This window comes from Tasmannia lanceolata, unplaced genomic scaffold (genome assembly GCF_043159265.1).
Source record: "Tasmannia lanceolata isolate RefF3 unplaced genomic scaffold, GAP_Taslan_0.1 ptg000008l, whole genome shotgun sequence".
Classification (NCBI taxonomy): Eukaryota; Viridiplantae; Streptophyta; class Magnoliopsida; order Canellales; family Winteraceae; genus Tasmannia; species Tasmannia lanceolata.
In genome coordinates this window covers 42,061,253-42,076,362 of record NW_027518685.1, presented here as the reverse complement: position 1 = coordinate 42,076,362, position 15,110 = coordinate 42,061,253, and the positions used below count along the sequence as shown (strand labels likewise).

At 32.4% G+C, this 15,110-nt stretch overlaps 1 non-coding gene across 1 annotated transcript; it reads left to right on the top strand.

Moving 5' to 3' along the window:
* Positions 1–12,133: 12,133 nt before the first annotated feature.
* Positions 12,134–12,252, top strand: LOC143885629 (5S ribosomal RNA). The gene has a single exon (XR_013253516.1). It is a non-coding gene; the product is annotated as a 5S ribosomal RNA (ribosomal RNA).
* The last annotated feature ends 2,858 nt before the right edge of the window (positions 12,253–15,110 follow it).

The window sequence follows — 15,110 nt, the reverse complement described above, 5'->3', positions numbered from 1 at the left end:
GTCTCTAGGGTCTCATATGTCTAAAAGATGGATATTTTTTAAGCTTTCTACAATAACAAACTTTCTATTTTTTCAATCTCTATCCTTTATCAACTAAATCTAAGATTCAATACCATCTTATCCTAATCTCAAAACTTGGCTAAAAGCTCATTGACACCATCCCTAAGGTTTCCTTTGCTAAAAGATAGATGTCTCACAAAGTTTCTAAAATAAGAAACCATCTATTTTTTAAATCTCTATTCTTCATCAACTAAATCTAAGATTCAATATCATCTCATCCTCATCTCAAAACTCAGCTAAAAGTTCATTGATACCATATATAGGGGTTCCTATGTCTAAAAGATGGATGTTTTGTAAAGTTTCTAAAATAAGAAACTTTCTATTTTTTCAATATCCATCATTTATAAACTAGTTCTAAGATTCAATACCATCTCATCCGCATCTCAAAACTTGGCTAAAAGCTCCTCGACACCATCTTTTGGGTTTCCTATGTCTAAAATATTGATGTCTTATAAAGTTTCAAAAATAAGAAATTTTCTAATTTTTCAATCTCCATCCTTCATCAACTGAATCTAAGATTCAATATCATCTCATCCCCACCCCAAAACTTTATAAAAAGCTCCTTGACACCATCTATGGGGTTTCCTATGTCTAAAATATTGATGTCTTATAAAGTTTGAAAAATAAGAAATTTTCTAATTTTTCAATCTCCATCCTTCATCAACTGAATCTAAGATTCAATATCATCTCATCCCCACCTCAAAACTTTGCAAAAAGCTCCTTGACACCATCTATTGGGTTTCATATGTCTAAAAGATGAATGTTTTATAAAGTTACTAAAGTAAGAAACTTTCAATTTTACAATCTCTATCCTTGATCAACAAAATCTAATATTTAATACCATCTAATCATAATCTCAAAACTTGGCTAAAAGCTCATGAGCACCATCTATAGTGTTTCCTATGTCTAAAAGGTGGATGTCTTATAAAGTTTCTAAAATAAGAAACTTTCTGTTTTTCAATCTCTATCAACAAAAGCACATTGACAACATATCTTGGTTTTCTTATATCTAAAAGATGTTTGTTATATAATTTTCTAAAATAAGAAACTTTCTATTTTTTCAATCTCTGTCCATCATCAACTAAATCTAAGATTCAATACCATCGCATCCTCATCTCAGAAATAAGCGAAAAGCCCATTCACACCATCTTTACGATTTACTAAGTTTAAAAGATTGATATTTTATAAAGTTTTAAAATAAGAAACTCTCTATTTTTTCAATATCCATCATTCATCAACTAAATCTAAGATTCAATACCCACTCACTCTTATCCCAAAACTTGGCTAAATGCTAGTTGATATCATCTCTAGGGTTTCTTATGTCTAAAAGATGGATGTTTGATAAAGTTTCTAAAATAAGAAACTTTCTATTTTTACAATCTCCATCATTAATTAACTAAATCTAAGATTCAATACCCTCTATCCTTGGTAAACAAAATCTAATATTCAATACCATCTAATCATAATCTCAAAACTTGGCTAAAAGCTCATGGACACCATCTATAGTGTTTCTTATGTCTAAAAGGTCGATGTTTTATAAAGTTTCTAAAATAAGAAACTTTCTGTTTTTCAATCTCTATCAACAAAAGAACCTTGACAGCATATCTTGGTTTTCTTTTATCTAAAAGATGTTTGTTTTATAAAGTTTCTAAAATAAGAAACTTTCTATTTTTTCAAGCTCTATCCATCATCAACTAAATCTAAAATTCAATACCATCGCATCTTCATCTCAGAACTAAGCAAAAACCTCATTGACACCATCTTTACGATTTACTAAGTTTAAAAGAATGATAATTTATAAAGTTTATAAAATAAGAAACTCTCTATTTTTTCAGTATCCATCATTCATCAACTAAATCTAAGATTCAATACCCACTCATTCTTATCCCAAAACTTGGCTAAATGCTCGTTGATATCATCTCTAGGGTTTCTTATGTCTAAAAGATGGATGTTTGATAAAGTTTCTAAAATAAGAAACTTTCTATTTTTACAATCTCCATCATTAATCAACTAAATCTAAGATTCAATACGCTAAAATCTAAGATTCAGTACCATCTAATCCTCATATCAAAACTTGGCTAAAAGCTCTTTGACACCATACCTAAGGTTTCCTTTGCTAAAAGATAGATGTCTTACAAAGTTTCAAAAATAAGAAACCATCTATTTTTTAAATCTCTATTCTTCATCAACTAAATCTAAGATTCAATATCATCTCATCCTCATCTCAAAACTCAGCTAAAAGTTCCTTCACACCATATATAAGGTTTCCTATGTCAAAAAGATGGATGTTTTGTAAAGTTTCTAAAATAAGAAACTTTCTCTTTTTTCAATCTCCATCCTTTATAAACTAATTCTAAGATTCAGTACCATCTCATCCACATCTCAAAACTTGGCTAAAAGCTCCTCGACACCATCTTTTGGGTTTCTTATGTCTAAAATATTGATGTCTTATAAAGTTTCAAAAATAAGAAACTTTCTAATTTTTCAATCTCCATCCTTCATCAACTGAATCTAAGATTCAATATCATCTCATCCCCACCTCAAAACTTTGCAAAAAGCTCGTTTACACCATCTATGGGGTTTCCTATGTCTAAAAGATGGATGTTTTATAAAGTTACTAAAATAAGAAACTTTCTACTTTACATTATCTATCCTTGATCAACAAAATCTAATATTCAAGTAACATCTAATCATAATCTCAAAACTTGGCTAAAACCTCATTGACACCATCTATAGTGTTTCCTATGTCTAAAAGGTGGATGTTTTATAAAGTTTCTAAAATAAGAAACTTTCAGTTTTTCAATCTCTATCAACAAAAGCACCTTGACAGCATATCTTGGTTTTCTTTTATCTAAAAGATGTTTGTTTTATAAAGTTTCTAAAATAAGAAACTTTCTATTTTTTCAAGCTCTATCCATCATCAACTAAATCTAAAATTCAATACCATCGCATCTTCATCTCAGAACTAAGCAAAAACCTCATTGACACCATCTTTACGATTTACTAAGTTTAAAAGAATGATAATTTATAAAGTTTATAAAATAAGAAACTCTCTATTTTTTCAGTATCCATCATTCATCAACTAAATCTAAGATTCAATGCCCACTCATTCTTATCCCAAAACTTGGCTAAATGCTCGTTGATATCATCTCTAGGGTTTCTTATGTCTAAAAGATGGATGTTTGATAAAGTTTCTAAAATAAGAAACTTTCTATTTTTACAATCTCCATCATTAATCAACTAAATCTAAGATTCAATACGCTAAAATCTAAGATTCAGTACCATCTAATCCTCATATCAAAACTTGGCTAAAAGCTCTTTGACACCATACCTAAGGTTTCCTTTGCTAAAAGATAGATGTCTTACAAAGTTTCAAAAATAAGAAACCATCTATTTTTTGAATCTCTATTCTTCATCAACTAAATCTAAGATTCAATATCATCTCATCCTCATCTCAAAACTCAGCTAAAAGTTCCTTCACACCATATATAAGGTTTCCTATGTCAAAAAGATGGATGTTTTGTAAAGTTTCTAAAATAAGAAACTTTCTCTTTTTTCAATCTCCATCCTTTATAAACTAATTCTAAGATTCAGTACCATCTCATCCACATCTCAAAACTTGGCTAAAAGCTCCTCGACACCATCTTTTGGGTTTCTAATGTCTAAAATATTGATGTCTTATAAAGTTTCAAAAATAAGAAACTTTCTAATTTTTCAATCTCCATCCTTCATCAACTGAATCTAAGATTCAATATCATCTCATCCCCACCTCAAAACTTTGCAAAAAGCTCGTTTACACCATCTATGGGGTTTCCTATGTCTAAAAGATGGATGTTTTATAAAGTTACTAAAATAAGAAACTTTCTACTTTACATTATCTATCCTTGATCAACAAAATCTAATATTCAAGTAACATCTAATCATAATCTCAAAACTTGGCTAAAACCTCATTGACACCATCTATAGTGTTTCCTATGTCTAAAAGGTGGATGTTTTATAAAGTTTCTAAAATAAGAAACTTTCAGTTTTTCAATCACTATCAACAAAAGCACCTTGACAGCATATCTTGGTTTTCTTATATCTAAAAGATGTTTGTTTTATAAATTTTCTAAAATAAGAAACTTTCTATTTTTTCAAACTCTGTCCATCATCAACTAAATCTAAGATTCAATACCATCACATCCTCATCTCAGAAATAAGCAAAAAGCTCCTTCACACCATCTTTACGATTTACTAAGTTTAAAAGGTTGATATTTTATAAAGTTTCTAAAATAAGAAACTCTCTATTTTTTCAATATCCATCATTCATCAACTAAATCTAAGATTCAATACCCACTCATTCTTATCCCAAAACTTGGCTAAATGCTCGTTCATATCATCTCTAAGGTTTCTTATGTCTAAAAGATGGATGTTTGATAAAGTTTCTAAAATAAGAAACTTTCTATTTTTACAATCTCCATCATTAATCAACTAAATCAAAGATTCAATACGCTCTCATCCTCATCCCAAAACATGGCTAAAAGCACATTGACACCGTCTCTAGGGTCTCATATGTCTAAAAGATGGATATTTTTTAAGCTTTCTACAATAACAAACTTTCTATTTTTTCAATCTCTATACTTTATCAACTAAATCTAAGATTCAATACCATCTCATCCTCATATCAAAACTTGGCTAAAAGCTCCTTGACACCATCCCTAAGGTTTCCTTTGCTAAAAGATAGATGTCTTACAAAGTTTCTAAAATAAGAAACCATCTATTTTTTAAATCTCTATTCCTCATCAACTAAATCTAAAATTCAATATCATCTCATCCTCATCTCAAAACTCAGCTAAAAGTTCATTGACACCATATATAGGGTTTCCTATGTCTAAAAAGATGGATATTTTGTAAAGTTTCTAAAATAAGAAACTTTCAATTTTTTCAATCTCCATCCTTTATAAACTAATTCTAAGATTCAATACCATCTCATCCACATATCAAAACTTGGCTAAAAGCTCCTCGACACCAACTTTTGGGTTTCTTATGTCTAAAATATTGATGTCTTATAAAGTTTCAAAAATAAGAAACTTTCTAATTTTTCAATCTCCATCTTTCATCAACTCAATCTAAGATTCAATATCATCTCATCCATACCTCAAAACTTTGCAAAAAGCTCCTTGACACCATCTATGGGGTTTCCTATGTCTAAAAGATGGATGTTTTATAAAGTTTCTAAAGTAAGAAACTTTCTATTTTACAATCTCTATCCTTGATCAACAAAATCTAATATTCAATACCAGATAATCATAATCTCAAAACTTGGCTAAAAGCTCCTTGACACCATCCCTAAGGTTTCCTTTGCTAAAAGATAGATGTCTTACAAACTTTCTAAAATAAGAAACTATCTATTTTTTAAATCTCTATTCTTCATCAACTAAATCTAAGATTCAATATCATCTCATCCTCATCTCAAAACTCAGCTAAAAGTTCCTTGACACCATATATAGGGGTTCCCATGTCTAAAAGATGGATGTTTTGTAAAGTTTCTAAAGTAAGAAACTTTCTATTTTTTCAATCTTCATCATTTATAAACTAATTCTAAAATTCAATACCATCTCATCTACATCTCAAAACTTGGCTAAAAGCTCATCGACACCATCTTTTGGGTTTCCTATGTCTAAAATATTGATGTCTTATAAAGTTTCAAAAATAAGAAACTTTCTAATTTTTAAATCTCCATCCTTCATCAACTGAATCTAAGATTCATTATCATCTCATCCCCACCTCAAAACTTTGCAAAAAGCTCCTTGACACCATCTATGTGGTTTCCTATGTCTAAAAGATGGATGCTTTATAAAGTTACTAAAGTAAGAAACTTTCTAATTTACAATCTCTATCCTTGATCAACAAAATCTAATATTCAATACCATCTAATCATAATCTCAAAATTTGGCTAAAAGCTCATGGACACCATGTATAGTGTTTCCTATGTCTAAAAGGTGGATGTTTTATAAAGTTAGAAACTTTCTGTTTTTCAATCTCTATCAACAAAAGCACCTTCACAGCATATCTTGGTTTTCTTATATCTAAAAGACGTTTGTTTTATAAAGTATCTAAAATAAGAAAGTTTCTATTTTATCAATCCCTGTCCATAATCAACTAAATCTAAGATTCAATACCATCGCATCCTCCTCTCAGAAATAAGCAAAAAGCTCCTTCACACAATCTTTACGATTTACTAAGTTTAAAAGATTGATATTTTATAAAGTTTCTAAAATAGGAAACTCTCTATTTTTTCAATATCCATCATTCATCAACTAAATCTAAGATTCAATACCCACTCATTCTTATCCCAAAACTTGGCTAAATGCTCGTTGATATCATCTCTAGGGTTTCTTATGTCTAAAATATGGATGTTTGATAAAGTTTCTAAAATAATAAACTTTCTATTTTTACAATCTCCATCATTAATTAACTAAATCTAAGATTCAATACCCTCTCATCCTCATACCAAACCATGGCTAAAAGCTCATTGACACTGTCTCTAGGGTCTCATATGTCTAAAAGATTGATGTTTTTTAAGCTTTATACAATAACAAACTTTCTATTTTTCAATCTCTATCCTTTATCAACTAAATCTAAGATTCAATACCATCTCATCCTCATATCAAAACTTGGCTAAAAGCTCCTTGACATCATCCCTAAGGTTTCCTTTGCTAAAAGATAGATGTCTTACAAAGTTTCTAAAATAAGAAACCATCTATTTTTTAAATCTCTATTCCTCATCAACTAAATCTAAAATTCAATATCATCTCATCCTCATCTCAAAACTCAGCTAAAAGTTCCTTGACACCATATATAGGGTTTCCTATGTCTAAAAGATTGATGTTTTGTAAAGTTTCTAAAATAAGAAACTTTCTATTTTTTCAATCTCCATCCTTTATAAACTAATTATAATATTCAATACCTTCTCATCTACATCTCAAAACTTGGCTAATAGCTCCTCGACACCATCTTTTGGGTTTCCTATGTCTAAAATATTGATGTGTTATAAAGTTTCAAAAATAAGAAACTTTCTAATTTTTGAATCTCCATCATTCATCAACTGAATCTAAGGTTCAATATCATCTCATCCCCACCTCAAAACTTTGCAAAAAGCTCCTTGACACCATCTATGGGGTTTCCTATGTCTAAAAGATGGATGTTTTATAAAGTTTCTAAAGTAAGAAACTTTCTATTTTACAATCTCTATCCTTGATCAACAAAATCTAATATTCAATACCAGATAATCATAATCTCAAAACTTGGCTAAAAGCTCATGGACACCATCTATAGTGTTTCCTATGTCTAAAAGGTGGAGGTTTTATAAAGTTTCTAAAATAAGAAACTTTCTGTTTTTCAATCTCTACCAACAAAAGCACCTTGACAGCATATCTTGGTTTTCTTATATCTAAAAGATGTTTGTTTTATAAAGTTTTTAAAATAAGAAACTTTCAATTTTTTCAATCTCTATCCTTCATAAACTAAATCTAAGATTCAATACCTTCGCATCCTCATCTCAGAACTAAGCAAAAAGCTCCTTCACACCATCTTTACGATTTACTAAGTTTCAAAGATTGATATTTTATAAAGTTTCTAAAATAGGAAACTCTCTATTTTTTCAATATCCATCATTCATCAAATAAATCTAAGATTCAATACCCACTCATTCTTATCCCAAAACATGGCTAAATGCTCGTTGATATCATCTCTAGGGTTTCTTATGTCTAAAAGATAGATGTTTGATAAAGTTTCTAAAATAAGAAACTTTCTATTTTTACAATCTCCATCATTAATAAACTAAATCTAAGATTCAATACCCTCTCATCCTCATCCCAAAACATGGTTAAAAGCTCATTGACACCGTCTCTAGGGTCTCATATGTCTAAAAGATGGATATTTTTTAAGCTTTCTACAATAACAAACTTTCTATTTTTTCAATCTCTATCCTTTCTCAACTGAATCTAAGATTCAATACCATCTCATCCTCATCTCAAAACTTGGCTAAAAGCTCCTTGACACCATCCCTAAGGTTTCCTTTGCTAAAAGATAGATGTCTTACAAACTTTCTAAAATAAGAAACTATCTATTTTTTAAATCTCTATTCTTCATCAACTAAATCTAAGATTCAATATCATCTCATCCTCATCTCAAAAGTCAGCTAAAAGTTCCTTGACACCATATATAGGGGTTCTCATGTCTAAAAGATGGATGTTTTGTAAAGTTTCTAAAGTAAGAAACTTTCTATTTTTTCAATCTTCATCCTTTATAAACTAATTCTAAAATTCAATACCATCTCATCTACATCTCAAAACTTGGCTAAAAGCTCCTCGACACCATCTTTTGGGTTTCCTATGTCTAAAATATTGATGTATTATAAAGTTTCAAAAATAAGAAACTTTCTAATTTTTAAATCTCCATCCTTCATCAACTGAATCTAAGATTCATTATCATCTCATCCCCACCTCAAAACTTTGCAAAAAGCTCCTTGACACCATCTATGTGGTTTCCTATGTCTAAAAGATGGATGCTTTATAAAGTTACTAAAGTAAGAAACTTTCTATTTTACAATCTCTATCCTTGATCAACAAAATCTAATATTCAATACCATCTAATCATAATCTCAAAATTTGGCTAAAAGCTCATGGACACCATGTATAGTGTTTCCTATGTCTAAAAGGTGGATGTTTTATAAAGTTAGAAACTTTCTATTTTTCAATCTCTATCAACAAAAGCACCTTGACAGCATATCTTGGTTTTCTTATATCTAAAAGATGTTTATTTTATAAAGTATGTAAAATAAGAAGGTTTCGATTTTTTCAATCTCTGTCCATAATCAACTAAATCTAAGATTCAATACCATCGCATCTGACTCAGAAATAAGCAAAAAGCTCCTTAACACCATCTTTACGATTTACTAAGTTTAAAAGATTGATATTTTATAAAGTTTCTAAAATAAGAAACTCTCTATTTTTTCAATATCCATCATTCATCAACTAAATCTAAAATTCAATAACCACTCATTCTTATCCCAAAACTTGGCTAAATGCTCGTTGATATCATCTCTAGGGTTTCTTATGTTTAAAAGATGGATGTTTGATAAAGTTTCTAAAACAAGAAACTTTCTTTTTTTACAATCTCTATCATTAATCAACTAAATCTAAGATTCAATACCCTCTCATCCTCATCCCAAAACATGGCTAAAAGCTCATTGACACCGTCTTTAGGGTCTCATATGTCTAAAAGATAGATGTTTTTTAAGCTTTCTACAATAACAAACTTTCTGTTTTTTCAATCTCCATCCTTTATAAACTAATTCTAAAATTCAATACCATCTCATCCACATCTCAAAACTTGGCTAAAAGCTCCTCGACACCATCTTTTGGGTTTCCTATGTCTAAAATATTGATGTTTTATAAAGTTTCAAAAATAAGAAACTTTCAAATTTTTGAATCTCCATCCTTCATCAACTGAATCTAAGATTCAATATCATCTCATCCCCACCTCAAAACTTTGCAAAAAGCTCCTTGACACCATCTATGGGGTTTCTTATGTCTAAAAGATGGATGTTTTATAAAGTTACTAAAGTAAGAAACTTTCTATTTTACAATCTCTATCCTTGATCAACAAAATCTAATATTCAATACCAACTAATCATAATCTTAAAACTTGGCTAAAAGCTCATGGACACCATCTATAGTGTTTCCCATGTCTAAAAGGTGGACGTTTTATAAAGTTTCTAAAATAAGAAACTTTCTGTTTTTCAATCTCTACCAACAAAAGCACCTTGACAGCATATCTTGGTTTTCTGATATCTAAAAGATGTTTGTTTTATAAAGTTTCTAAAATAAGAAACTTTCAATTTTTTCAATCTTTATCCATCATTAACTAAATCTAAGATTCAATACTATCCCATCCTCATCTCAGAACTAAGCAAAAAGCTCCTTCACACCATTTTTACGATTTACTAAGTTTAAAAGATTGATATTTTATAAAGTTTCTAAAATAAGACTCTCTATTTTTTCAATATCCATCATTCATCAACTAAATCTAAGATTCAATACCCACTCATTCTTATCCCAAAACTTCGCTAAATGCTCGTTCATATCATCTCTAGGGTTTCTTATGTCTAAAAGATTGATGTTTGATAAAGTTTCTAAAATAAGAAACTTTCTATTTTTACAATCTCCATCATTAATCAACTAAATCTAAGATTCAATACCCTCTCATCCTCATCCCAAAACATGGCTAAAAGCTCATTGACACCGTCTCTAAGGTCTCATATGTCTTAAAGATGGATGTTTTTTAAGCTTTCTAAAATAACAAACTTTCTATTTTTTCAATATCTATCCTTTATCAACTAAATCTAAGATTCAATACCATCTTATCCTCATCTCAAAACTTGGCTAAAAGCTCCTTGACACCATCCCTAAGGTTTCCTTTGCTAAAAGATAGATGTCTTACAATGGTTCTAAAATAAGAAACCATCTATTTTATAAATCTCTATTCTTCATCAACTAAATCTAAGATTCAATATCATCTCATCCTCATCTCAAAACTCAGCTAAAAGTTCCTTGACACCATATATAGGGTTTCATATGTCTAAAAGATGGATGTTTTGTAAAGTTTCTAAAATAAGAAACTTTCTATTTTTTCAATCTCCATCCTTTATAAGGTAATTCTAAGATTCAATACCATCTCATCCACATCTCAAAACTTGGCTAAAAGCTCATCGACACCATCTTTTGGGTTTCCTATGTCTAAAATATTGATGTCTTATAAAGTTTCAAAAATAAGAAACTTTCTAATTTTTCAATCTCCATCCTTTATAAACTAATTCTAAAATTCAATACCATCTAATCCACAACTCAAAACTTGGCTAAAAGCTCCTCGACACCATCTTTTGGGTTTCCTGTGTCTAAAATATTGATGTCTTATAAAGTTTCAAAAATAAGAAACTTTCTGATTTTGAATCTCCATCCTTCATCAACTGAATCTAAGATTCAATATCATCTCATCCCCACCTCAAAACTTTGCAAAAAGCTCCTTGACACCATCTGTGGGGTTTCCTATGTCTAAATGATGGATGTTTTATAAAGTTACTAAAATAAGAAACTTTCTACTTTACAATCTCTATCCTTGATCAACAAAATCTAATATTCAATACCATCTAATCATAATCTCAAAACTTGGCTAAAACCTCTTGGACACCATTTATAGTGTTTCCTATGTCTAAAAGGTGGATGTTTTCTAAAGTTTCTAAAATAAGAAACTTTCTGTTTTTCAATCTCTACCAACAAAAGCACCTAGACAACATATCTTGGTTATCTAAAAGATGTTTGTTTTATAAAGTTTCTAAAATAAGAAACTTTCTATTTTTTCAATCTCTGTCCATCATCAACTAAATTTAAGACTCAATACCATCGCATCCTCATCTCAGAAATAAGCAAAAAGCTCCTTCACACCATCTTTACGATTTACTAAGTTTAAAAGATTGATATTTTATAAAGTTTCTAAAATAAGAAACTCTCTATTTTTTCAATATCCATCATTCATCAACTAAATCTAAGATTCAATACCCACTCATTCTTATCCCAAAACTTGGCTAAATGCTCGTTGATCTCATCTCTAGGGTTTCTTATGTCTAAAAGATGGATGTTTGATAAAGTTTCTAAAATAAGAAACTTTCTATTTTTACAATCTCCATCATTAATCAACTAAATCTAAGATTCAATACGCTCTCATCCTCATCCCAAAACATGGCGAAAAGCTCATTGACACCGTCTTTAGGGTCTCATATGTCTAAAAGATGGATGTTTTTTAAGCTTTCTATAATAACCAACTTTCTATTTTTTTCAATCTCTATCCTTTATCAACTGAATCTAAGATTCAATACCATCTCATCCTCATCTCAAAACTTGGCTAAAAGCTCTTTGAGACCATCCCTAAGGTTTCCTTTGCTAAAAGATAGATGTCTTACACAGTTTCTAAAATAAGAAACCATATATTTTTTAAATCTCTATTCTTCATCAACTAAATCTAAGATTCAATAGGGTGCGATCATACCAGCACAAATGCACTGGATCCCATCAGAACTCCGAAGTTAAGCGTGCTTGGGCGAGAGTAGTACTAGGATGGGTGACCTCCTGGGAAGTCCTCGTGTTGCACCCCTGTCACTCTTTTTGGCAGTGGTGAATTCACTACAGAACCTGATCAAATCTCCAATATTCTGGTTTCCTATTTCAAAAACATTCTCAATTCTCAGCCTCCCAACCAGATCCTCTCAACCCCTGAGCCTAGTCGCACTATCTCTGCTGCTGTGGCTGAAGAGCTTACGGTTGAGTTCTCCTCAGAAGAAATTGAAGCAGTCGTATACTCTTCAAGGGAGGACAAAGCCCCTGGGCCTGACAGATTTAATGGTCATTTCTTCAAAAAGTTCTGGTATCTTGTTGGAAATGACACCATTGAAGCCATACAAAATTTTTTCAAATCTGGAAAGTTGCTCACTGAAATGAATGCTACATTTATCTCTCTTATTCCCAAATGTTCCGGAGCTTCTTCACCTGATCAATACAGGCCTATTTCCTTATGCAACTTCATTTATAAAGTGATAACCAAACTGTTGGCCAATCGGTTAAAAAGGAGCATGAATCTGATCATCAGTCCGGCGCAATCCGCATTCATCAAGGGCAGACTTATCCAAGATAACATTTTGCTAGCTCATGACCTCTGCCACAGATTCCATTGTAAAAGATTCAAAAATGCCATGTGTGTTAAAATGGATCTAAGGAAAGCTTTTGACAATGTCAGGCATGATTCCCTCCTTGATTTCCTGAAAAAGATTGGATTTAATGAAAAGTGGAGAAATTGGATCAGACAATGCATTTCGACCCCCTGCTTTTCTGTCCTCGTCAACGGTACGCCGAAAGGGTACTTCAAATCTTCCAATGGCCTCAGACAAGGTGACCCTCTCTCCCCTCTTTTGTTTTGCATAGTTATGGAAATGTATTCTGTCATTATCGAAGCCTCGGCTCTCCAAGCCAGCAATCCCCCCTCATTCTCTAGAGGCCCTCTTCGCATATCCCATTTGCTGTTTGCTGACGATGTGCTGCTGTTCTCGGAAGCTTCCCTAACCGCTGTCTCGGAGATCAACAACTGCCTCTCTGAATTCAAGAAAAGTACTGGCTTGGATGTCAATAGAAGCAAATGTGAAGTTTTTTTCGCTGCAGTGCCCCTCTCCCTGAAAAGAAGAATATGTAATTCACTCACTATTACTGAAGGCTCCCTACCAGTAAAATATTTGGGATTGCCCCTCTTCTCCTCTCGGATGACTGCAAAAGAATGCTCCCCCCTGATATCTAAAATAAGGAAAAGAATATCTCTCTGGTCTAATCGATTTCCCTCCAGGGCTGGCAGGATTGAGCTCATCAAGTCTGTCCTTAATTCCTTCCAGCTGTTTTGGTCTGCTGCTTTCAATATCCCTGTGGGGGTGCTGAACTCCATTGAAAAAAATTTTAGGGACTTTTTATGGGCTGGCTCTTCTATGCACAAGAAATATCATTCTATCGCTTGGGAAACTATCTGTCGCCCAAAAGATGAAGGAGGTCTGGGCATCAGAAAACTGGGAGATCTAAATTCTGCAGCTCAGCTCAAGTTACTTTGGCATATCGTTGACAAAAGAAATACTCCCTAGGTTCAATGGTTCTATCTGAAATATATTCAAAAAAAGAATTTTTGGCAGATGCCCATTCCCTCAAATCCATCCTCGGTGGCTCGAAGTATCCTCAATTCCAGAAAAGAGGCTCAAAAGTTCATTTGTTATGCTGTGGGAGCTGGAAAAGGCATAAATTTTTGGAAGGACCCCTGGCACCCAAATGGTCCAATTGATTCTCAAACTTCAGTGGGAAGGACGATCTACAACATCCCTCGCAATGCAACCATTGAAGACGTTCGGCTGAATGGAACTTGGGATACCGCTCTTATCTCTCCCCCGTATAATTTGGGTAGCATCCTTAACTCGGCTATTTATCATCTATCCCCTGTTGATAACACTGTTATTTGGAAACCAGAGACGAATGGTACATTCTCCATACGAAGTGCTTGGGAGCAAATTCGTCACAAAAATGAAAAACCTTGCTGGTTTCGATCCATCTGGTTCCATGGATATATCCCTCGGCATTGTATGATAGCTTGGCAAGCGATTCAAGGTAAACTCAGCACTATTGATCGTCTCCAATTTCTGGGCAGCTCAAGAGATCCTCGGTGCATCTTGTGTAACCAAGAACAAGAATCTCATGATCACTTATTCTTTAACTGTGCATTCTCTTCCTGGATTTGGAGAAACGTTTTACGGAGGTTCAAGCAGAGAAGAAAACCAGCAAACTCCCTGAGAGCGGAAGAAGAATGGATGCGGTTCACATTTCAAGGAAAAAATCAGATATCCACCGCCATTAAAGTTGCGTTCTCGGCTGCGATTTATAGCATTTGGGCTGAAAGAAATTCCAGATTATTTAACCAGAAGTCGACCCACAAGCAAATTGTTCTGCGAAACATCCTATTCGTAATCCAAAATAGAATATCCTACCTGCTGCTATATGACTTGAAATCTGAGAGGAACGAAGATATCGCTGCCAATCTCAGGATATGTCTGCTTCCTCGCCCATGCTTTCCAAAGTTTTGTAGCTGGATTCCCCCAAGCCTTCCCTTCCTCAAGCTGAATTCTGATGCTTCGCTCTCCGGGGATTATGGATCAATTGGAGGTATTGTTCGAAATGAAAAAGGAGAACCGTATGTTATGTATTCTGTCAATAGGCTGCCCAAATCCATAAATGTGCTTGAGATGGAAGCTATTGCATTTGGACTTAAATCTGCCCTTCAATTGAACATTCAACACATCTGGATCGAAACTGATTCCTCAATTGCTGAAAAAATTATATCGGGAGTCCTTCGCTGCCCTTGGAAAATGCTTACTACGCTGGATTCTATAAAACTCTCCCTCTCCTTTTTCACAGCGTGGAAAATCTCCCATG